The sequence below is a fragment of the Pongo pygmaeus genome, chromosome 2, assembly GCF_028885625.2.
Source record: "Pongo pygmaeus isolate AG05252 chromosome 2, NHGRI_mPonPyg2-v2.0_pri, whole genome shotgun sequence".
Lineage (NCBI taxonomy): Eukaryota > Metazoa > Chordata > Mammalia > Primates > Hominidae > Pongo > Pongo pygmaeus.
This window is the reverse complement of record NC_085930.1, coordinates 152,028,717-152,052,814: the sequence shown is the minus strand read 5'-3', so window position 1 is coordinate 152,052,814 and position 24,098 is coordinate 152,028,717. Positions and strand designations below refer to the sequence as shown.

The following is a 24,098-nucleotide window of genomic DNA, read 5'->3' as shown; positions in this document are numbered from 1 at the left end:
ACTTCTGGTCAAATAGGCCTGCTTGATTGAGGGCATTGTATGAACAGTCTCAGCAGCCTCTGGCCAGGGTAACCCAGCCAAAGCTCCTGCACCCTTCTCCTAGGAACCCATTTGTGTGTTTTTGTTTCATGCTGTAAAAAATGAAGGGGTGGGGACAGGGAACAAAAATAAATGGGCCAAGGAGATGAGTCCAGTTCATGACAGAGTTCATCATAAAATAGCACTGCTTTGTTTTCCAGGCAGACTTGAATAAGCTTTTTCCAGTGAAGGGCAATTTTAAAAATCTAGCAATCACTGTAAACATAGTAGCTCAGATATACCTTGCCATGTGATTCATGGGGCTAAGTCAGGTCTGAAGTGTTTTGCCATTGTGAGCTGCAGTAAGCCGTCTGTCTCTAATCCCAGGCAAAAGCTCCAAGGAAGTAAGGAAAGAACGGCACTGTAAATTGAATGTGTTGGGTCTTTGTAGCTAGTTTTCCAGTCACAAATCCCTCTCCTTTCAGTGAGAAAATGTCAGTCACTGGATGATTTTAAGTGCCTAAGCAAAAATGATTAAAGCCACAACAGATCAGTGGGAGAGGAGGAAGAATTAAGAATAGGGAAAGGAAATTCAATAGAATAGAATAGGGAAGAAAAAGAGGCAAAAATGGACAGGGGAGAGGAGGCAAGAGAAATGCAGGAAGGAAAGGAAAGCAAATTAGAGGAATGACTGGAAAATAGACAGCAAAAATTAAGAAAGAAGTGAAGAGAAACCAATTGAAGATTGCAGAGATGAGCAAAAGTAAAACAATGTGAGAATTAAAAAGCAATTTTGCAAAAGTAGAGCATTCCAAGAATTATGAAATGGTGATGTGGAAGATAGAGGGTTTTTGAGGTTAGAGTTTTGTTTTTTCATAGCTCTGTTATCTATGGCCAGATATCCTTTCTTGCTCAGTCTTCAGTTTTGCGGACAAATGTAGGTTACCACAATCTTGAGAGAAGTCCATCTTGGCCATTAATTATTTCTTAAAGGTTCTGGTATCTCAGTAACTACCTGAAGACTTTCTGGTCTCTCTAAGGGAAACTAGTTCTTAGAAAGATATTGCTGGTTTTTGCTCCTGGTTGATCTCTCTTTGGAAGCCGAATTTGCCTCTGCCATTGCTTATAAGTATCTGATAACCCAGTTTGTTCAAAATTATAAAAATTTGACTAAAGAGTAAACACAATGAGATGTACAGAAAGAACATGGTAAATCAGAAATGAGATAAAAGATGCTTTTGTTCAAATTCTGACAATGCTATGAGGAAAGCTTTACAATGAAGAAAAGAAATAAAGTGAAAAAAAAACTTGAAGACAAGAAAAGAAAAGTTGGAGTCCATCAAAATTTTTAGCTTAAGGCAGTGACACTAAATTCAGATGATGTCATAGTTTTTGTCTCACTTTCATCAGGGGTTTATTTCCATATGATTATAGACAGACTAGCAAAAATAAAAGCAGATTTACACTCTCAGTCATATCTCTTCTCATGGTAATTTATCCTCCTGCACATTCATTCTAGAAATTGCTATGCTGCCATCACTACACAAATATATATTCACTTAGACAATGAAGTTTTTGTATCTTAGCTATGCTCTGAATTTATACCTAGAGAGTAGCAAGCAAACAGTTTCAACTATGTGGCCTCTTAATATATCTGTTATTTTACAGCAAATTATCCATTTGGCATTTATGTTCATTCTATTGTCCACCCAGAACCCAGGCAATGTGTCCTGTGAACTTCATAAGTTAGGCTATGCCAGCCACCACCAATGTAGAGATTGGCCCCTCATCCTGAGATCAGGTTGCTGGCCTGGACCAAAAAGAAATTGTCACGAGGCTGAAAGAAATTGGCTATGTAGTTTGGAGCTGTTAAAGTTTCATTTCAGTAAAATTGCATCATGCAAATGAGGTATCACAAATAATTAGACAAAAGGAAAAGAAGAATATAGAACTTCATACACACCTATATCAGTCAGGGTTCTCCAAATAAATAGAATCAGCAGAAGTACTTTACATATCATGTACATATATATTTATTTCAGGGAATTGGTTTATACAGTTGTGGGGGCTGGCAAGTCCAAAATTTGCAGAGCAGGCTCTCTGTCTGGAAATTCAGGCAAGAGCTAATACTGCAGTCCTTAGGCAGAATTCTTTCTTCCTCAGAAAAGCCTAAGTTTTGCCGTTAAGTCCATGCAACTGATTGCATGAGACCCACACACCGTATTGAGGATAAACTCCTTTACTTAGTGTCAATCGCAGATATTAACCACATCTACAAAATACCTTAGGTGTCAACAATGACACCTAAGTTAGGGTTTAAATGAATAACTGAGTAGTCTAGCCAGGTTGACCCATAAAACTAACAATCACATCACCGAATTTATATTCAATTAATGCCTAATATTCAGACTCAAAGGTAGAAAACCCCTCTTAATTTACCACTGTTATCAATAAAACCAGCCACTCACATAGTTTTGTTTTTTCTTTTTCATAGCATAAGTGGTACATACATACCTTCCCCTAAAAGTTTTCCAAAAACTACAGAATAAAAATTATAAAACTTAACATTCAATGAGGATGAATAATGTCAAGCACTGTGTTCAGTGCTTTACATTTATTACTTCATTCCACCTCCCCAGCTCTGTAGGAGGCTGGGAGGGTCTAGAGATATAACAACACAAGTGTACTAGTGATTGGGTTGGCCTCTGCTGCAACAGGGGCTCCCCTGTTGGAAAGAAGCCTATGATGCCAAAACTGATGATTAATTAAGGTTCATTATGATTCAACGTGGGCAGCAATTCCAAATTATGGAGTACAAAGAAGAAATTGAGAAATGCAGAGGTGAGAAATGGAACTAATGTTACTGAGCAGGGAGGAATGTTATTTCATTTAATTCTCTTCATTTAACTACTATTTTTGTTTTATTTAATTCTTACAACCACCCTCTTTGATGTGGAGGAAACAAATTCCCACATAACTTAAATAACTTTGTTTCCATAGCTAGTAAGTGTCAATTTCATGATTCAAGCCCAGATTAGTCTCACCCTAAAGTCCATCAAGACACCTAAACAAACTTGGTTATTAACAATTCTATGTCTATGATATCTCTTACTCTACCTGTAAATCCTCATGTCTCAGTATGTTCATAAAGTCACCATTAAAACAATGAATAATTAGGACTCCTTACATGATACAGTCCAGAGCTCACATCTTGAACATTTATTGGTACTATATCGGTGCGATAACAAGGTTACAGGTTTTTGTTGGTCACACAGAGAGCACCACCATGAAGGAATCCCCAGCTTCTGAATCAGATCCTCAACTCTTCAGGGGCAGAAAGTTAAATATTCAGAGACTCCAAGAGTGGTTCAGTCTGTTAGGAGATGGACTCACTGTAGCCAAGCTCAAAGGAGGCAGAAGTACAAACCAGACACCAAATTCCTAAATTGCCATATCCCCAACGTGGAGTGGGAGGTATGGGCAGGGGGAGATACTCTTCAGCCATAAGAAGGCTCAAGTCACAGTCTGGTCCGTAGCTCCCCTCCTATCCTACTCTTTCCCGCCGACTCACTCTGCTCCAGCTACCCTGTCCTTCCTCAGGCACACCAAGCACCCTTCTGCACCCAGGCCCTTGCACTGGCTCTTCTCTCAGGCATTTGCTTGCTTCCTTCCTTTACCTCTTTCATTCAACTCGTCGGTGAGACCTCCCTGGCTCTGTATCTAAATGTCTAAAAGGAGCTAACTCTCTCACTCCTTCCTGCTTTATTTTTTTTTTTTACCATAACACTTCACCACCACCCAACACAGAATGGACTTTGTTTTAATAGTTGCCTCCAACCAGGATATGTGCCTTCCATAGACAGAAATTGGGTCTGTTTTCATTCCCTGGTATGTCCTCAGGGCATAGAACAATGCCTGGCAGGGAGTGGACACTCAATAAATATTTGTTGAAGGAATGAATGAATCAATTAAGCAAGCAAGCAATATTTTCTATCCAGGGCACCTTCATTTCAGGCATTGATGTAGCAGAAAAATCCAATTAATTATCAGAAGGCTGCTAAGTGAGTCTGAAAGCAGAGCAAGACAGAGTGGATAATATTAATGTTTTCATCCAGGCTACCCTGTGTAGACACCCAGCCTGAGTGTCTCACTCCCTAGACAGGAAGACTTAAATCCCTATTGCTTGAGCCGACCTCCTTCCTGTGGTTGGTCCATCCTTTGTTAGGTTTTATTAGTACAACGATCTGGCACATTCAAGCCTGACTGCCTTAGAAGCCATTCTCTGTCTGAGTGACGTTGAATACATATGTCTTATCTCACCAATCATGTTGATTTTATTAGTAACAAACTCAAAATTGTAAAGCCACCTATCATCCTCACTTAGCAATCTCTCATAATGAGGAAGTAAGAAGAAATTGATGCCCCCTTATTCATATTTTAAGACATCAGATAAAATTATTTGCACGGATTCGCAGTGTTACAGCTGGTATGAGAATCTCATGTTGCCTTATTCATAGGTGACTAATGATGTTGCTTGACTGTCTCCTTTCTAGAGTCTCTTTCCATTCTCTCATTTACCATCTCTCCCCTTAAACATGTGTATAAATTAGCCCCACAAATGTGAATGACACAGGATAAGAATGACCTTTCCAAAATAAAAAGGGCAACCTAACATCATTTTTAGCACTTCCTATATGTCAACATCAACTGAAAATAAGGACTTATTATGTGGTTGCCAACATTTTATAAGTGTAAAGAAAGTGCAAAGAACAATGGATTGGCAAGTTGACACAGTAACAGAATTACATAAAGCCACGTGGATGGAGATTTCCTTCCCATAACTGGTTGGAATGAAGAGTGCACTGAGATATTGCCAACAAAATGAAAAGCCCACAGCAGGATATGTGGATGCTGAAAATGCTTGCATTTCCCATTCTAAAGAGTCTGGCAAGGAAAGTGGCAGGTACCAGACCCCATCTTGTACAGGCTAAGGCAGACTGAGAATCCACTTCAGGAAATGTAAATATAAATGTCAGGGGCATTCAAAATGATACTTGGAAACCACGTATTTAATAGATTTAAATGTAATGGCATTTTAGTCTTAACTAAAAAAAAAAGAAAAGAAAAGAAAAACCTTCCCCTCCTAAAACTTGACAGAATTTTTTATATCCCACACAGTCATGCTTATTTTAAGTCATAGGTATGAATATTGTGAACGGCAATTTCCATTTTAAATGATGATCCTGTACTGCAGTTTTTTCCCATCCTGACTGGCTGAAACACCCATGAATTATGCCATTTTCATAAGTGTTCCTAGTGTATAATTGGTTGTTTTAGTCTGATAGCTTCTTTGGTGGTTCAGCAAAAGCCTCACCTGTCTGAAGGAGAGGTGTGTTTTACTTTCAGTAGCAAGCAGGAGAGATAGCAAAGGATGTAAGTAATCTTTTGTTCAATGGATAATTTCTTGATTGCCCACTATGTGGAGGCAATATACTAGGTACTGAGGGTAGGCATGGTTGACCCTCACCAAGTCTTGCTTTGTACCTCATGGTCGCAGTCCTTTGAAATCACAGGTTGTCCCTAGCATAGGAAAGGAAGACATTGGCATCATCAGAATTTCATGGGGGGATGAACTCTTCAGGAGAGCCATAAATTAAAATCATTGGTAGCTCTCACTTGCAAAATGTAAAGATAACTCCACAAGTAGTTTCAGAAAGCAACAAAATTTCAAAATATTTGAAGTAAACATAAGCAATCAGCTTCCTAAAGGCTCTTCCTAAACACATTCTCTGATGGCATCTGCACATGAATATGCACATGGCATTATAACTGCTGCTCTTGGGAAGCTGGCTGTAGGGAGGAGCCCAGCTCGCATTGGCTGCAATGCAGCCATCACTCCCATCCCCTGGTTAATAACACCTAGAATACTATTATTATTTTGGGGTATTTAGGTTGGCTTTTGGTCATCCATATCCTTACAGGTGCTGCTGTAGAAAAATCTCATAGAAAGTCTTTGACTTAGCACCTAAGTGAAGTGGAATTAAAGCTTCCTGAAAGAGGCTGGGTTCAGTGGCTCAACCCTGTAATCCCAACACCTTAGGGGTTGGAAGCAGGAGTATCGATTGAGCCCAAGAGTTTGAGACCACCCTGGGCAACATAGCAAGACCCCATCTCTACAAAAGAAAAATTAACTCAGCATGGTAGCATGTACCTGTAGTCCTACCTACTAGGAAGTCTGAAGCAGGAGGATCACTTCAGCCCCGGAGTTCAAGGCTGCAAAGAGCTATGATTTTGCCACTGCCCTGCAGCTTGGGCAACAAAGTGAGATCCTATCTCTTAAAAAATCCTGGGAGAAAACATCAGCTTCTTCCTGGACTCCTGTGTTCTTATGACTTTTGGGGAGGAATCAACACAGGGGAATTTTAACAGTATCTGGAAACACGTGCAGTCTTTTGTGCAGGTAACAACTTGGATCTTCCATAATTTCTTCTTCCACATAATAGGAATGATACATACTATCCTCTGTTTTGGCTGAATCCATCAGTAAAGTTGGCTAGTTATTAAAACAGCTTCCTACTGATGGCAACTGATTCACTGGCCTCTCAGAACCAACACATTTAAAACAGTTAAATAGTGCAGTTTTCTCAAGACCCTATGACCTAAATACATTGCAATATTCTGTAGTTGGTATAAAACCCTTCTGGAGACCTGACAAGTGACTACACGTATGACTTTATGAATTGTTACCTAAACACAATGGATTCCCCACTGTGATTATAAAATATTGTGGATCCCAAGATGGTAACTGATTTTTGTACAATGATCCTGGGATTCTACATAAGCTTTGGCATCTCTGCTTTGTTTTGCTTTTTTCCCTGGAAAAGTTTTAATAATATTTCTATTAAATGAAAATGCTTTCATATTTCAACTTCACTTTAAACAAATGATATGAAGATCTAGATTTACACAAATAAGAAATCAGAAGGTCACTCCTCCCCTTGTAGAATGGATAAAATAAATTCCTTTAAATCAAATTCAATACATTTATTATTTTCTCAGTGCAAAGCACCATATTAGACTTTCCTCATCCATTTATTCACTCACTTATCACGTTTATCAAGTCTACCACATGCCAGGCACCATCCTGGGCACTCACGATGCACCTGTAAAGAAATTCCCACAGAGCTATCATTCCAATATGGTTCTGTTTTTAAATTTCTGACATATGGAGATCTTTTCAGGAACACACTTACGGTGTAAAGAAACACACAGACATTCCACTATTGGTTTTTATCAAATGGAAGAAAGTCTTGGTCTGTGGCCAGAAGTTATTGATTTGCTATTATAGCCTATCTACTTAAGAGTTATGTAATTTTAGGAAAGTTATTTAACCATTCTGTGTCTCCATCACTCATCTGAAAAATGGGGATAACGGAAGTCCCTACCTCATAGCTTTGTTTTGATAATTAAATGAATTAACACAAAACACTTAGAACAGTGCTCATTACATGTATTATTATTATTTCTACCTACAGATAGCCACATGTCTTAAAGACAGGCATCATGTAATGTGTATAATATTGTCATTTATTATCTGAGTGACTAAAATTTCCATTATTTTATATACTTGTAATAATTTTTTGTTGCAACAGCTGTATTTTAATACCATTTCAAAGTCTTTAGTTTCCATAAAGGAAAGGTTTCACTTGGGCTATAAATCAGACATAATTCTTCTTCTTTGATTTTGAGTAAATTGATGGAGCTGGGTGTTAAGCTCTTCTTTTGTGTCCTCTGTTCTGCACATGCAGTTGTTTCATTTATGACTTTTCTAACTTATAGTCCATCATCTCAGTTATTTTTCTGGAAATTATACTACAGATAGCAATTTTGACTTGATAGAGAAGTGCAGCAATTTTTCTCTTCCACAATGAAAGCAATACAAGCCTTTGATGATAATTATTCCTCTTGTACCTTACTGTGATAAAGGAAATCTTTCAATTGCACCTTTCAGGTGAAGCCATGGTGTTTTGTTATTAGCAGTGTGATGTTATACTGAAGATTTCTAGGTCAGTACTGAATCATTTTATTAGGAAAAAAGGAGAAACGAAAGATGATAGGACTTACAAAAACATATGTATTACCTTAATGCTGCCAGTATTGAATTTAGTTTTAATATTTCTTTCCCATGAAAAAAGAGTATAATGTTTAAATGTTCTTTAATCGTTACTTGGTCACTCCTTTTCAACTGTAGGAGCCAAGATATTTGCAGGCTGCCAACAAGCTCATGAGCTACCAGAGACACATTATCAGCATGGGCCATGGCTGCCAGCTTCACATATTACCACCTGCCAGTGAGACACAGTCCTGGGTCTAGCTCGCAGACTGCAGTTATCCAGCGTTTGTCTGCATGTAAAGCTATGATAGACATCACACAGAGGGTTGGGCAGACATGTCTCTTCCCTAATTAAGGTTCACTTCACAAGGTAGATGGTGATGATTCTCAATGTATGTCAAACCAACTCATGAGAAAGAGCAGGCAAAGAGATTATTATGCTGGTGGTTAATAGAGGAAAAGCTTGTTGAAGAAATAAATGCTATTCTTCCAGTCATGTGAGAAACGGTCCATGGAGGAATGGGGATTTCCTAACATGAAATTAAACAATGAGAAGGGAGGAAGAGCTTTCCAAGAATAGGGAGTAACATGGGGAAGGTCCTGTGATGAGTGTGGCATGAGTAGATGCGAGAGAGCCTGAATAACCCACCAGAAAAGTACAGAATTACAGGAGAGAGAAAAGAGGTGGTCTCGAGGGACAGTGAATAAGCCTTTGAAGTCAAGCGTGAAACCCTTATTCCCAATGCCTAGTGTAATCAGAATTCTCTTGTTAATATTTTATACTTTTTTGGTTACTCAGATGGCTAAAGGTAGAGTGATGTGGTACAGGCTAAAGTATCCTTTAAAGTTTCCTTTCTGTCACAGATCTTACTGCTGTGAGGCTTGGGTTTGGTTTTCATATTTCTTCCTCCAGAAAAATAATTATTCTATTATATTTTATTCAATTATTTTAACTAAATTGAATTTTAATACTTCTTCCTAGGGGGAAAAAAGTCTTCTGCCTTCTCCTAAGCCACAGAGATAAAGAAAGAAATGGTGATTGCCCTTAAGATGCCAGCATCCTAATGAGGTAGATTAGTGCCACCAGCCACCAATGCTGAGAGCTATCACAAAGTTCTGAGCAAAAAAGTGTTTTTTTAGTTTGTTCAGGCTGCTATAACAAAATACATTAGACTGGTAGCTTATAAACAATAGAATTTCATTTCTCACAGTTCTGGAAGCTGGGAAGTCCAAGGTGAAGGTCCCAGCAATGTCCATGTCTGGTGAGGACCCGTTTCCTGATCACAGAATTCACTTTCTTGCTCTATCCTCATGTGGTGGAAGAAAGTAAACAAGCTCTCTTAGGCCTCTTTGATAAGGGCACTAATCCCATTTATGAGGGCAGAACTCTCATTACCTAATCACCTCCCAAAGGCTCCACCTCTTAATGTGATCACCTGGGGAGTCAGGCTTCAATGTGTGAATTTGGGGGTACACAAACATTCAGAACACAGCAAGTGCTATGGAAGCCAGAGAGAGGGGTATAGCCAACTAAACAGCTTTGGAGAAGCCAGGAAGCCACACTGAAGTGACTTTGGAAGTGGGTGATAAAAGAGTAAGAATCTGTAAGGAGCAGGGCTGAGAGTGTGAAGGACTTTGTGGCAAGGTAACAGCTCAGCCAAAAGCCTGAACAGGGTGCAGACTGTTCAGAAAATGGTGAAAAGTTCAGGGCAACTAGTGGGAAGTGAAACCAGGGAATTATCATGTGCACAGATTGTGTAGGACCGCATGTGTCCCGGTTAAGAAAATGGATTTTATTTATTGACAGCAGGAAACCAATGCAGCACTTTAAGCACGGAGCCACAGAGTCCTGTTTGTTATAACGCAGAGAACTGGTGGCTGTATGGAAGCTGTTCTGACAGGGAGATGAATAAACTGAAAATAATCCATGATCCAGGACAGTTGCCCCGCAAAATACCCACCAGTTTTCTGTGTGGATAAAAATGTAGACAAAATGTTTCGTTCTACTTTGGAAACTATTTTAGAGCATTCAGTGTGTGTTCCCAATAAAAATGAGTTAATATATAAAAGTATCATTTCATTAAGATATTGATTCTTAAATTTCCACTACTGAAAATTATCCTGTGGTGTAATTGTTAGGGCCAGAGTCTACTAGAATGTTTTTTAGCTAAAAAGCCAGATCAGTCTCTAAGCTTGTCTTCTAGTATTTCAGTTTCCTGTCCATAGTCAGAAACTGGAGAATTTCAACTAATCTAACAAAAGGTTTTAACTAATCTAACAAAAATATCTGAATTGCAATTCGTTTTCAAACAAAAAGTTGTTTTTGTTCTTAAACCGATAAACTAGAATGCCACCAGCCCCCGAGCCACTCTCAGCTTCCTGGAGCAGCCTCTCACCAGTAGTGACTGGCACTGTGGCCTTTTAAATGTAGGGGAAGAAGCATCAGAGAGCTAACCTTTTTCCAAAGGAAACAGACACATCCTGAAACCATTGCCTTTGACATCCCTTGAAGCCATTTCCTTGGAATTCCTTGAAATCTACCAGTGTATTAGGTTTCACTGACCTGTCGCCTATAAACATGGCCAGAACTGATTTCTAGCTCATGCAGGCTGCTAAGCAAATCTTTCCTTAATCCTTTAACATGTGTTTAATACCTCAAACAGGAAAGACTGTAGCAGCTTTATTTCCTCACCGCCCCTTCCCAGCAACTGCAAACACCTCTTCCCACATCCCTCGCTATGGACTAGCCCTTGGGTTACAGGTGCGAAGCCCTTTGCCGTTCCTTCCCCTGGTTCATGTAGACACAGAATTATGCCTGGAATGCCCAAGAGCAGCAAGTAGGTGTCAGTCATGAGGGGTGGCTGACCAAGGCGGGCTGTGTGCACTGCAGGCTCTGGGTGCTGAAGGAAGAGAAGTCCCCAGAGTACCCCTAGGCAGGTGCCCCACATGGTAAACAACTCTAGCAGTACAAGCTCAGAAGCCTGGTATTTAACTGGATTGGCCAACTTTTTTTCCTTTTTTTCCCCCTTTTCTTAGTCTAAAGTCCTCAGGCCTTCTCTGATCTGAAATATTCAGAAGATGAACATTATGGTAATTGGTAATTGTACAAGCACTTTGCAAACATCAAGTGCTTCATAAAGTTAAAATGATACTAAATTCAGTGACAGGTTTATAGGCCTGAAGGCCTTCAGACTCATTTTGCAGATATAAACAAAGAATTTTATTACATTTTTATTATTTTTAAATTCTAGCTGATTTCCTGCTATATTCAAGGTTATGATGAGCACATAAGTCTCTTCTCAGTCCACAGATATGCCTTATTGAGAATTCTTCCTCACCTCAATCTTTGGCTTCTACAAATCCCACTCTTTGGAAGCTATCCCACTGTGGAATGGGTACTCCCCTCCACCATCAACTATTCACCAAGAATCCCTCTCCTTGACCTTCCAACAAACAGAAGTTGATGCTCTCCAGCTGAGGCCCTTCCTTCCCAGCCTAGCCTTTGTAAGAACTGTTTGTGTTCCCGTTGGGAACTACAGATTAAATCCCTGATGAACGTACCTATCTTCCTTGCTAGCTCAGTCTTTTGCAAACCTTTGAAAATGTTGTCTCGGTCATTTAGAAGGGACATAATAATATTTAAATCAGGGTTTTTCAAACTGCTGATCATAACTCATTAGTGGTTCTCACAAGCAATTTAGTGGGTTCCTAACCAGCACTTCTTAATAAATAGACTAGAGAAAATATCACAGTGCATTGAGGAATTAGAAGTAAATTTTATTTCATAAAACTTGTTTCAGGGGTGTGTGCATGCACACTGGGTTGTGATATAACATGTATGCCTTAATGGGGTCATAATCAGAAAGGTTTTAAAACCTTGATCACTGCTGGTATAAAATTCTTGTGTAGGAACTCTCAGGCCTTTCCCCTAATTGCTTTAAGTGCCCAGCAAGTTGAGCAAGGAGCTGTGAGAACACAAAAGAGAGAGAGCCCTCAATTCTGGGTTTATTTTGGAAAAGTTAACAGTTGTTGGTAGATTCGAGCTGAACTTTGAGAAAAAGATGGAATTTGACTAGTAGCAACTGGAGGGAGCTGGAGTAAAGGCCAGATTATGGGGAGAGAGGAGCAACATGGAGCCGTGGACAGAGCAATGAGTTTGAAGATCTGGCCGCTAGTCATCCCTCCGCCCCTCAGCTATGGAACTCTAGGTTCCAGGCCTGCCCTGAGCCACTATTTTCTAATCTGTAAGATGAGTATAATCATATCTGCCCCACAGAGTAACTGTAAATTTCAAATGGAAAAAGGTGAATGAAACCACTTTGAACACTAGAAAGTACCAAACAAACACAACATACATGTTTTCTTTTTCTAGACAAAGCAAAGGTCACAAGTAAAGGTGTGTAAATGTGGAAAACTATTGTGTGTGCTTGGGGTTAAGTGAGGATTGTAGCTCGGCACATATAAGATTGGCCAGGGAGGAGAGACTAACAAGATGTGTTCAGGGAAATCTGAAAAGATTTTGAGTATCAGGTGAAGGTGTCTGGATTTGACTCAGTAAATAATGAGGAATCAGATGATTTGTAGACATAAGAGTGACATAGTCTTGTTTTAGAAAGATCTAACAGCAGTGATTAGGGAGAAGTCACAGGGGCCTCAATTATGGTAGTTGCAATGGGAGTAGAAAGGAAAAGTATAGATGCCAGAAAACTCTGGCCTCAAATCCGTAGAATCTGATGCCACATTATTGGGGGTACCAGGACTGCAGAGAGAAAGGGCCAGGCAGGTGCCAGTTGTGAGGAAGTAGGAGCGCCAGGTGACTGTGGGGTTCCAGCCCTCATGACTATAAGTCTGCTTATGCCAGTCAAAGAAACAAGGAAGGCAAAAAGACTACTCTTGTGGGGAGACAATGTGTGTGGTTGATTCCCTATCTCCAGGTAGAATCATATTTATATGAACCTGCTCCATTTACGTACTGAGCCAGTTCTTTAAGATAAACAAGCCACTTGCCCAGCCTTGCCTTGCAGATGGAGTTCTCTAAACCTCTGAGTGAACTTATTTTTCTCTGAGTGGCTCTCTCATAGGGGGATGTTCTACAATTAATATCCCACTCAAAAATAGGCAGAATACTTATTTTAGTATTTTGTGCTAATTCAGTCTCATCAACTTGTCTTCTGTCTGTAGACTTCACTTAACCCCCAGGTTAACTTATGTTATGAATACAACATTGATATACCACATCCTACCAATCAAGTTCAGACTCACTCGCTTGGAACAGCACAGAGCATGAGTCAAATAGCTAGGTTCAGATCTTTGTCACCTACTAGCTGTGTGACACTGGGAAAATTACTTGAACTCTCTGAACTTTGATTTCATAATCTGTAAAATGGGGACAATGACAATGATAATAATATCTATCTTGCAGGATGTTTGTGAGATTCACACTATTATACTTAACATACATAGCATAGGGCCTAGAAAAACTAGGTCCTTGATAAAGGGCTGCTCTTGTCATTATTATTAAAGGACATGAGGTGATGGGCCCCACCCTCCTTCACAACCACATGCTGAAGCTTTTCCCTAGTTCTGTGGGATGAGGCTCGTCCTGGTTCTGTCCAAAGAAAAGAGCTTCCAGGGCTGACCTGGCAGGACCCACCTCTTTAGGAGCAAGAAGATTATCACCACCTCTCTCCTTTCAGGTAAGCACCTTTAAGCCCAGCTACAGGCTCTTCAGGTGAAATTACTTTGTTCCAGCTCAGTGATGGTCTGAAAATGCTAAGTGTCCCTCACAAAGAATAAACAGGCAAAGATGGGACTGCTACATGTGTGTTACTCCCATCTGCCAGTAGCTGGGGGCAGAGAGTTGGAGACTGAGGAGAGAATAGGTCCCCATGGCTGTAGTCAGCAGAGACTGGGGGCAGCTGGCTTCCTCCTCCGGGGGCAGCTGGCTTCCTCCTGCCCCAAGATCAGGGGATTCTTGGGAATCCCAGCAGTCACAAAGCAGCAAGATTAGGAGTCAGAAGTTCTGATTTTGAGCCCAGGCTTTGCAGGCTGCATGAGCTTGAACCAATCTCTCTAAGCTTCAGTTTCGTTTGTAAAGCAAAAGAAATGCCCCTCCTTGTTTTTTAACCACAACAGCAACTGCCCTGTACCCAAAGCGTTCTAGACACAATTTCATGAACTCCTAAGACCTTGACAACTCGTGATTCTCATATGGTATTCTCCATGTTTTTTAATAGGCTTGGGAAGTAGAGTTCAATTTTAGCCTTTCCAACCAAAACTATATTGCACAATGGAAGTGCTTGTAACAAAGTATTCTGTAAGAATTTGGCTTTTTATTGGCCAAACAAAAGACACTTTTATAAAAAAAAGGAGTATATATTCACTCATGGTTTTATATGAAATAAAGAGATGCCTAGCCCTCTGTTATACACTTGGAATCTATTTTCTAGAAATATGGTGCACTTGTCATGGTTTTTATCCTTACAAATTCAACAAAATGTAATAGCTCTGTTTGATGGCATATAGTAAATAAAGGTGCTTTCCTAGACTCCCAGGAAGTAAATAATTGGCATATTAACTTCCTGTGATTCAATCACAGAAAACTTACATGAAAATGAAAGAAATAAATGGAATAAAGTCCAACAGACTGCCATCAATAGCAGCTTAACTTCGGGCCGGGCTCAGTGGCTCACGCCTGTAATCCTAGCACTTTGGGAGGCTGAGGCGGGTGGATCACAAGGTCGAGATTGAGACCATCCTGGCCAACATGGTGAAACCCTGTCTTTACTAAAAATACAAAAATTAGCTGGGCCTGTAGTCCCAGCTACCCGGGAGGCTGAAGCAGGAGAATCGCTTGAACCTGGGAGGTGGAGGTTGCAGTGAGCGGGAGATCGTACCACTGCACTCCAGCCTGGCGACAGAGTGAGATTCCCTCTTAAAAAAAAAAAAAATAGCTGCTTAACTTCTTATCCAGCTTTCGACTGAGCTGGTTTTACCCTATTTCTGATAGAAACAAGGAAGCAATCTTACCTCACTTATGATATGCCATGAACTCATCTTTTTATGAGATAATTTAAATTGATTGTCACCTTACAAATATATTTTTCTAACGGCATCCCCTTCATCATCTTGGTTTTGGAATAATCCTTTCAAAACAGAATTAGAAATAGCTGCTCACTCACAGATCTGTAAAATACATATCAAGTATTTGGAAGAGAGGGTTGAAAAGATAGATGTCCCAAGTCTATCATAACAACTGTGGATGAGTCTGGGCAGGGGACAACATTGGTGGTCTTTTTGTTATAGCAAAGGGCAAGAAGCATTTCTCTCTCCTTACAGGTAAGGAAACTGAGGATCAGCAAAGCTAGGACTAATACCCAGGGCACAGGATTCCCCTCTCCGGCTGCCCTTTCCTTACCCTGTGCTTTATAACTCTGGACCTTAAAGAGATGTAGTTCCCATCTAATTTCTGGTTTAGCCAAAAACGCCTGCATTTTCTTATGGCAGATTCTGTTTGGGGGAAGATAGAATTTCATTTTTATTCCTCCATTTATCTGTTTCCTTTGGGTTATCTTCTTGATTTCCCCTTTTATCTTTCTCATCATCTATTTGTTAATGCAAACAAACAAAACTATTTCTGCTTCTTTCCCACAACTGCCATGTGATTAAACTCTACATAAGGTCCCTTCTTTATTAAAGCCCTAAGTAATTGGTTGTGATGCTTGTGAAGATTACTGGGCCAATACATGGCCACATTCAACGATGAAATATAGCTAGGATGTTTCTTCTGAGAAAAATTTGACCTGTCATCTCATAGCCTCACAGATTGGTATATTTTGGAGTTCTAGCCACTGCTTCAGTGTATGTCTCCTACCAGGTCCAAGTTAAGATCGTTGAATTGTTAGATGCTTTTTATTTGAGGCTTAGGTGGTGAGGACAAAATAGAAAATTCTATTTCCTTTCATCTGCTTCTCTTTTTCTGTCTGAAAAATAGAGAAAAGTTAGACTTGTTCTTGAGCATATTTATTATTTGATAAAGAAAATTGACAAGTCATCTGAAAAATTTTGTAGAGTTTGAATATAAAGTTCTTCCTCACTATTTCTTCTCTCATTTTCTATATAGTTAGTATTTTATTTCTTTCCCTTTTAATTTTAACCAAATTTTTGGTTTTTGTTTTTTTGAGACAGAGTTTCACTCTTGTTGCCCAGGCTGGAGTGCAATGGCACTCTCTCGGCTCACTGCAACCTCTGCCTCCCAGGTTCAAATGATTCTTGTGCCTCACCCTCCCGAGTAGCTGGGATTACAGGTGCCCACCACTACGCCCAGCTAGCTATTTTTTTGTATTTTGAGTAGAGATGGGGTTTCACCATGTTGGCCAAGCTGGTCTCGAACTCCTGACCTCAAGTGATCCCCCCGCCTCAGCCTCCCAAAGTGCTGGGATTACAGGCATGAGCCACTGCACCTGGCCTAACCGAAGATTTTATAAAAATAAGATAATATTAAAATAGAACAGAAAATACACATACTACAGAAAAAGAAATGACTTTAGAATGATTATTTTTAAGTTTATTTATTTTCTGCAACATCAAGAATCAGTTTTCTCTAGCAGTTAGCTCAGCCTTTATTTCATTAAGAATAATGGGAAAATTTAAGGAGATTTCCATTTGAGTAAAGTTTTGGTTTTCATCCTCTCCCTCCATTGTTTAATCATCTGGACTATAGTTCTTTTTATAGAATAATCTTCTTTTAGCCAAGTGAAAAGGCAAAAGTATTTTTTCCATAGGTTTTTTATGCTGAGAAAGTTTCAACTGGCATATTGGGAGAGATCTATATTCAGGTAAGAATATATATATAAGGCTGGGTTTGTCTGTGCTTGGGCCCTCCTACGAAGTCTAGGGAAGAGGGGATTGTTAAAACTGGACCTAGGTCTCTTTTCCCTTTAGCTTAATTAAAAAAAAAAAAAAAAACTTTGCATTTAGTAGCTTTAAAAAGGACATTTATTTTCCTCCTTCTATAGACAAGCTGTATTAGGGTGGCATATGAATAAATGAGATCCTTCTTTGACCTGATAGGGACTCCAGTTCACTAATGTCTGTCCTTTCTCCACCTTCCTACTTGTTCAGATTGGAATCCATTCTCCATTATTTCCATATCACCCTTGCAAACAGTCTGGATTCCATTATCTTTTTGTTATACCCATCTGGAAAAAACTCTAAGCAGAGATAAAGCCAACATGTTGCTTTTGGGGACACTATATCTGCATAGATGAGCCCTGTTGGAGAGATTTACACACCTGCAGAGACTGGTTCCCTTATTTATTATTGATCAACAACTTCAGATAGACCCATACTACCCAACTATCCTGCTTTACCTCTCTCATCATTTTTACCCTCAACTGCACCCAGCCCATTTGCTCTCCTTCTACTCATTCCTCAACCCACTTATCTGGTTTCCATCTCAACAACTTTACTAAAGCAGCTTCTTGGGTCAGCAACGACCACCATATTGCTAAACCAGATGGATATTTTTCAGTTCTCCTCTGATGTGTCTTTTTAGCAACATATATGATACTGTTGATTGCTTCCTCCTTGTAATACTCTTCCCCTTATCTCCCCTAACTCAATACTCTGAATTTCCCCCTACTTTTCTGGCCATTTTCAGGTTCATCTTTCTTTTCCATTAAATGCTGGAATTAATAAAGTTTCTATCCAAGGCCCCCTTCTTTTTTCTGTCTTCTATTGCTAGGTGATTCCACCTATATACTTGGATTACAATAACAGGGAAACAAAAACGAATTTATACTCAAATTTATACTTCAGTCATATAGATGGAACTTATTTGATATTTCCTCTTGTATGACTCAAAGACACAGTCATTATATCCAAAACCAAACTCAGGAATTCTCTTCCAAACCTAATCCATGTTTAGCATTTCCTTCATTCTGTTATGCAAGCAAAAAGCTCAAGATTTTTCCTGGGTTCTCCCTCATCCAGTTATTATGGAAATCATCTTTTACCGGTTTTACTGCTCTCAGAGTTTACATTCACAATAAATACTTCAGAATGTTACGATTGGTTATTATTATTTGGTTGAATGTTTTTAAAGAACTACATAACACTTTTTTTTTCCCTCCAACACACTAAAACAAGAAAGAATTATAAATGGGGAAATGATGTAAGTGTAAAATACTGCACAGGGTCAAGTCTTTTTTGAAAAAAACAATTACATGCCAGGAAACATTTTGTTTTTTAAAAGAAAAACCACATTAATAGTAGGCACCATTTCTGTTACCTCCTCAAGGTCAGAGTCACTAAACTACACAGAGCTGAGACAGATAAAAGACTGCAAGAAACAGCAAAGAATTTCAAAAGGTCCAAATGGACTAATGCTTTACCTTCTTAGGGACATATATTTCTTACATTTGGTAGAGTTATAAAAGAGTTTTAAAGTTAATTTTCTCATCATAAAATGTTGCAAATGGGCATCATCATATTGGATTTTTAAGAGATCTGTAACTTGGCCTGTAGAAGAGGTGTCTCTTAATATATTAGAAAATATTATCTTTAGTTCAAAGCAGAGAGTAATACAGAGTTGGAATGAATATTTTGCCCTATTCTCTTTTAGTCTTGACTGCTTATACACTAGCAAAGAGAAATATATTCCTCTGCAAAGCCTCCTGAGAATACAGAGATAAATGCATCAGGATATTGAATTGTTTGAGAAAATAAAAGCTGGATTTTTGCAAATAAACTCTTGCACCCATATGAAAGCTCAGTAGTCATAGAAGCTTTCCCAAATAATATGCCTTCCTCTGCCAATATACAAAGTAACCTTTGTCAGTTAATAATGAGCTAATTGTTAACCTGAACAACAGATGACATCAGAGAAAATTGGCATAAATTATTCCAAAATGAACTGTAAGTGAATCTGTCCACTTAATGAATCTAATTTACATGATTCTTCTCCCTGCTGTTTCCTTTGTAAATAATCTTTTATTTAAATAATTGCCAGCCCAAAAGATGGAATCATAATTATTCTGGGAGTTACAAGGATTTGATAGGTAAACCACTATTTCAGCCATAACTTGCAAGCTGGTTAGACCATTGATCACTATACCCGGGTGTTAGTTTAGATAGAATATTGCTGAGGTAGTCAGCTCAGTACATTGTTGAGGTCTCAAGAGCACAAAGACTCCTTGTTGGGAAACTCATGAGACCTAGAACCATGTTTCCAAGGCAGCAGTACTAGGTAAATATTCTAGGTGTATATTCTCTGTCATTTTTACTGTATGAATAGCAGACAAAAGTGCTGCTTTTTATACCTAACCAGGAATCATCTTTGACACCATCTGAAGAATCAGTGGTAGACTCACCACCTTCAGAGTCCTTTAGCTTCCACTAGACCATTTAATTCATTTTGAGGGGACAAAATAGGGACTCCTGCAGTTTTCTCTCTGTAGTATTTTCTTGCTGAATCCAAGACTACATTATGAAACCATGCCATTGATTTTTTTCAACTACTGCTTGTGGCAGTTCTTGCCTAGCTGTTGAAAATTACTTTTTTTCCCCTCTTTACATCTTGGGAGAACATCTTATTCTGAAAATTGACTATCTCTCATCCTCCATTCCCACACTTTGCCTAGAAAAAGAAAAGATGTTTAAAAGAATGCCCTCCTGTTCTTGCCACTACAAAAAAATCAAAACATTTCCTGTCATACACTCACACACAAATAGTCTCCTTAACAATAAAGAGGAAAAGAAGTGGGGAAAAAAATATCCATGACCTCTATTGGTATTAACTCTATAGGATACACTCGGCAGAGTCAAACCATCTAGCACAATCAAAACCATTATCTCCTCCTCTGGGTGTCTAAACTGCCCGTATCAGTCATTTCAGTGAATAAAGAAATAAACACTAGAAAATAGGATAGTTGTAGATTTGAGAAACAGTAAAAGTGTGGTGCTATGGATAGCAATGATATCACTTGTATTATTACAGTCATTTTTATATTACTAGCATTTGAGGATTATATCATCTAGCATTTGAGGTTGTTTTGACAATTTGTTCACATACGGATAAGAAAGAAGGAATGATCTTTTCAAAGAGAGATACATGTTTAAAAGCGGTGGCGCATGTATATTTGCATGCACATGCACCTGAGGTTGAACATGCACCAGATACACCATACCCCACCTGAGTGATTAAATAGATCACTCAATAGGAATTTTTCAGATCATTTTCAGTTTTATCAGTCTTTTGAAATAAGGTGATATTTTATGGTGCCCACAGGGGTTTGTGTCTACAAGCATTGCCTGATTTTAAAACCTTAAGTTAATCTTGACAAATCTGGCTATTGGAAGCTGTTTGGCCTTGAAGGTTATTTTATTTGTGAGTCCTGCTCTAGTTGCTACATAGATGGTGGCATTGGGTGGGGTGTTTAAAATCTAAGATAGTCCAATAATAAACCGAAATACATCAGCAGTAAGGTTTACAAGTGACCTCATGAGGAATCATCTAGCTTCTTAGATCAGGGTCTGCTGGTCATAAGGATGGATCACTTGGGGTCAGCAGTTCAAGACCAGCCTGGCCAATATGGCGAAACCCTGTCTCTACTAAAAATACAAAAATTAGCTGGGTATGGTAGCACATGCCTTGTAATCCTAGCTACTTAGGAAGCTGAGGTAGGAGAATCACTTGAATCCAGGAAGCAGAGGTTGTAGTGAGCCAAGATGGTGCCACTGCACTCCAGCCTCGGTGACAGAGTTAGACACTGTCTCAAAAAAAATAAGAAGCTCTAGTGTTTGTTTCATTGAGAGATCCCTTCCTAAGGGACCCAACAAGCAGCTTCTATGATGGTCAGGAAAGTATGAACCTTACAACCATAGTTTCCACGTTTCCACCTTTGCCTCCTACTGAGGTGGCAGCAGAGCTCGGTCCTGCCTGTGATGCGGTATTCCCATAACACAGCTCCACATCCAGAGGTAGTTTCACCCGGAATCAATGAAACTCAGCTTTCAGGGCTCTTCAACTGCATGGGTCCTTTGTAAGGGACCAGTGTTGATATTCAAAAGTGTGCATTCTTTTTATTAAGACTAGCCTCCAAAATTAGGTAACCTTCAGATTTCATGAAATCTGGATCTATCCCTGTCCATGTGAGTAAACACTACAGGGAAAATATGATAAATTAATGGTCTTATCATAATATTAAGTATTATAATAAATTATATGATTGTAAAAAATTTCAATCCCTAGCACCTATATAACACTGTGTTCTGTATTTGCATATTGGAGTCATTTTGGTAAACAAAATTTTAATTTATTTGAACAGGGTTCAGGAAATCCTCGGGAAGTTTAATTTGCAATTTGGTATCTGAAGCTAATGTTATTCCTCTCCACATTTCTCCTCAAATATTTGGCACAGCTTTTCCTACCATGGCAAGCAACTTGTCCCCTTCTGAAAAGTGTGTTAAATTCACAGATACCCAATAATGATTATTGCAGGATGTTCTCCAACACGTTTCATCCCTTGGTCTAAATTTACATTGTACAACTATGACCTGGGATGACTCTCCTGCCCTCCCTTGTAACTCAATACAGTTATGAATGGATGATTATTTTTATAAAATCCTACTCTGGAGTTCCCAAATTGACAGGCATTGGAGGCTCCCAAACTGACCCCATCTCAGGTATATATTCTCAAGACCAAAAGTTTATGAAAGCTAAGCCCCCTTAAGCCCCCACTACTCCAAAGGAACTGCAAAAGCAGCACATGAACAGTGAAAAAGATCCTAAAGAAATTCACCTCCCGATCACACCAAATTAATGCTATCCTGAGATACATCCAGAGAAAAGAATTTATTATATTCCATATAAGTGCCAAAAGACATTTGGACAGACTTTCAGCCTAAAGGATAGTGAGAGGGACAGTCTTAAAAATTTTAAGGATTTCTTTAGAACTTTCTTAGAATTAAGTGTCCAATTCAGCTTAATTATTCTGCTACCAGCAAAAGTGATAAAGTTCAGGTAATCCTAACTGCAGAAAATATGTGGAAGTGAATAAAGCCTTTTGCACTAATGACTAGCAAATTTCAATAAATTTCCAATCTTTTTCACATTTCTGGTACCAACTCATTTACATTGTCATTCTAGAAAGAGCACACAAAAGGGTGCCTGGAGATAGATTTCTGGATGTTAAGAGAATCTTTACTGAGTGGAGATAAGACCTGACCAGGAGACCTTTTATGAGTATATTCAGAAATGTAAACTGATGAATATGGTAAGGGCAAAAATTCAATATGATTGCATCTAAGATAGGGTGAGGAGTTAATGCCCTTTTCCAAGAGAAATCTTGAAGACGGTACAAAATTGAGCCCCAGGAAAGATCTGAACTGAAACCTCTCTAAGAGTCTCTTCAAAGCCTCCACTAGCTATAGAGTGGTTGCAATGGAGAATCATCTTGTTTTCCATTAAGAAATTCCAACTACTCATTAGTACCTGTTTTATTTTTCCCACTATAGCCTCCAGGCCTACCACTGTGCCTGGCACAAAGCAGGTGCTCTAATAAATGTCTAGTTAATGTTGAATCAGCAGGTAATCAAAACAGTCCTTCAGTTATATGATAGTAAAATCCCAAAGTATTCCTGTGAGAGACTTGCCTTATTTAAGGTTGGTGTTGAGCATTGTCTCTTGATCTCCACCTACTGTTTTATTTATTTATTTGCTTTTCCTTTAACTTCTGTGGTCTGGTGAGGTTGTGCACAGAATCTGGAACCTAAGACTGTATTAGGCCAGTCAGGCATGAAATTATAGTTTGTTGGCTGACAACAAAGCACAGGGTGCTCAGGAGATGAAGCATGGTATAATAGTACTGAGGGCTTCTAACATTAGTTTAATCAACCGTGATTCCAAGTCACTTATTATTGTGTTTACAATGTCACGATGCAAAAAGTTCTCATGTTGTGTTCTTAGTGCTTTTGAGATCTCTCCTATGCATTAGTCTTTGACTTGGTTGATTTTTTTATGTCAGTTAATACCTTTTGGAAGCCATAATTGTATGTAGCACACCCCATCATTCAGGCAGCAGCATCCTTTTACAGAAGCAGTTGTCACTCCCAGAGTTGTACTAATAATTATTTTGAAAAACAGTGAATTGAGCAACAGTTGTTAACATGAACCTAATGATCAGAACTGAATACAACCAAGCTCAGCTTTGGAACAGGAAAAGAAACTATCAGAGTAGATGTAATTATTGAGTATTCCAGAGTACAGCTCTCAACAGTCTGCTCTTTTAGTTATTAACTATTGTTCACCAGCTACTGCAACATTTTTAAATGACGTGGCAACACAATGTGATGGGAAGCCTTAAGAACATCAGGGAAAAGAATCTGAAGAGTATTTATGTTAAGGAACAACATAGTATGCCAGTGTAGAAGGGGGGAATGTAACATAAAGAAGATAGCAGGGAAAAGGAATGCTATCTACTGCATGAGAAATGAGCAGCCTGGGATTCAAGCAGAGAAAATCCTCAACCAAGGCTTGAGCTGGGTAGGTAAGCAAGAGAGCCGGAAGCTGCATTTCTTCCCTCCAGCCACTCACCTCATATGCAGCTGTGCAAATTGCAATTAATTATGAAAGAAAAAGATGACAGACAATACATACTAGCAGGGAGGGAGGCTCAGGGGCCCTGTCCAAGGGGCCACGCGATGAACCTCCACACCAGGAGGAAGCTCTAATGAGAATATTGTGAGATAGAGCAAAGCAGAATTCCAGGAGACTCACAAATAATTATTGATGTTGATTGCCACCACTGGTGGCAGGTGGTGGCACAGAGAAACCAAAATTCCATCCCTCAAGCTGTCAGCTGACACAGTGCCTTGTGTAGGAGCCAGCAATAAGATTTAAATTATGGCATCTGAAGGGTCCCAGCTTTCTCAACCACTCTTTTGCTGTAATTTACTAATAAATAAG

General features: G+C 39.1%; 1 protein-coding gene across 1 annotated transcript in view; it reads left to right on the top strand.

Moving 5' to 3' along the window:
* SLC9A9 (solute carrier family 9 member A9) overlaps positions 1 to 24,098 on the top strand; it is a 591,760-nt gene that overhangs the window by 487,100 nt on the left and 80,562 nt on the right. The window lies entirely within an intron of this gene.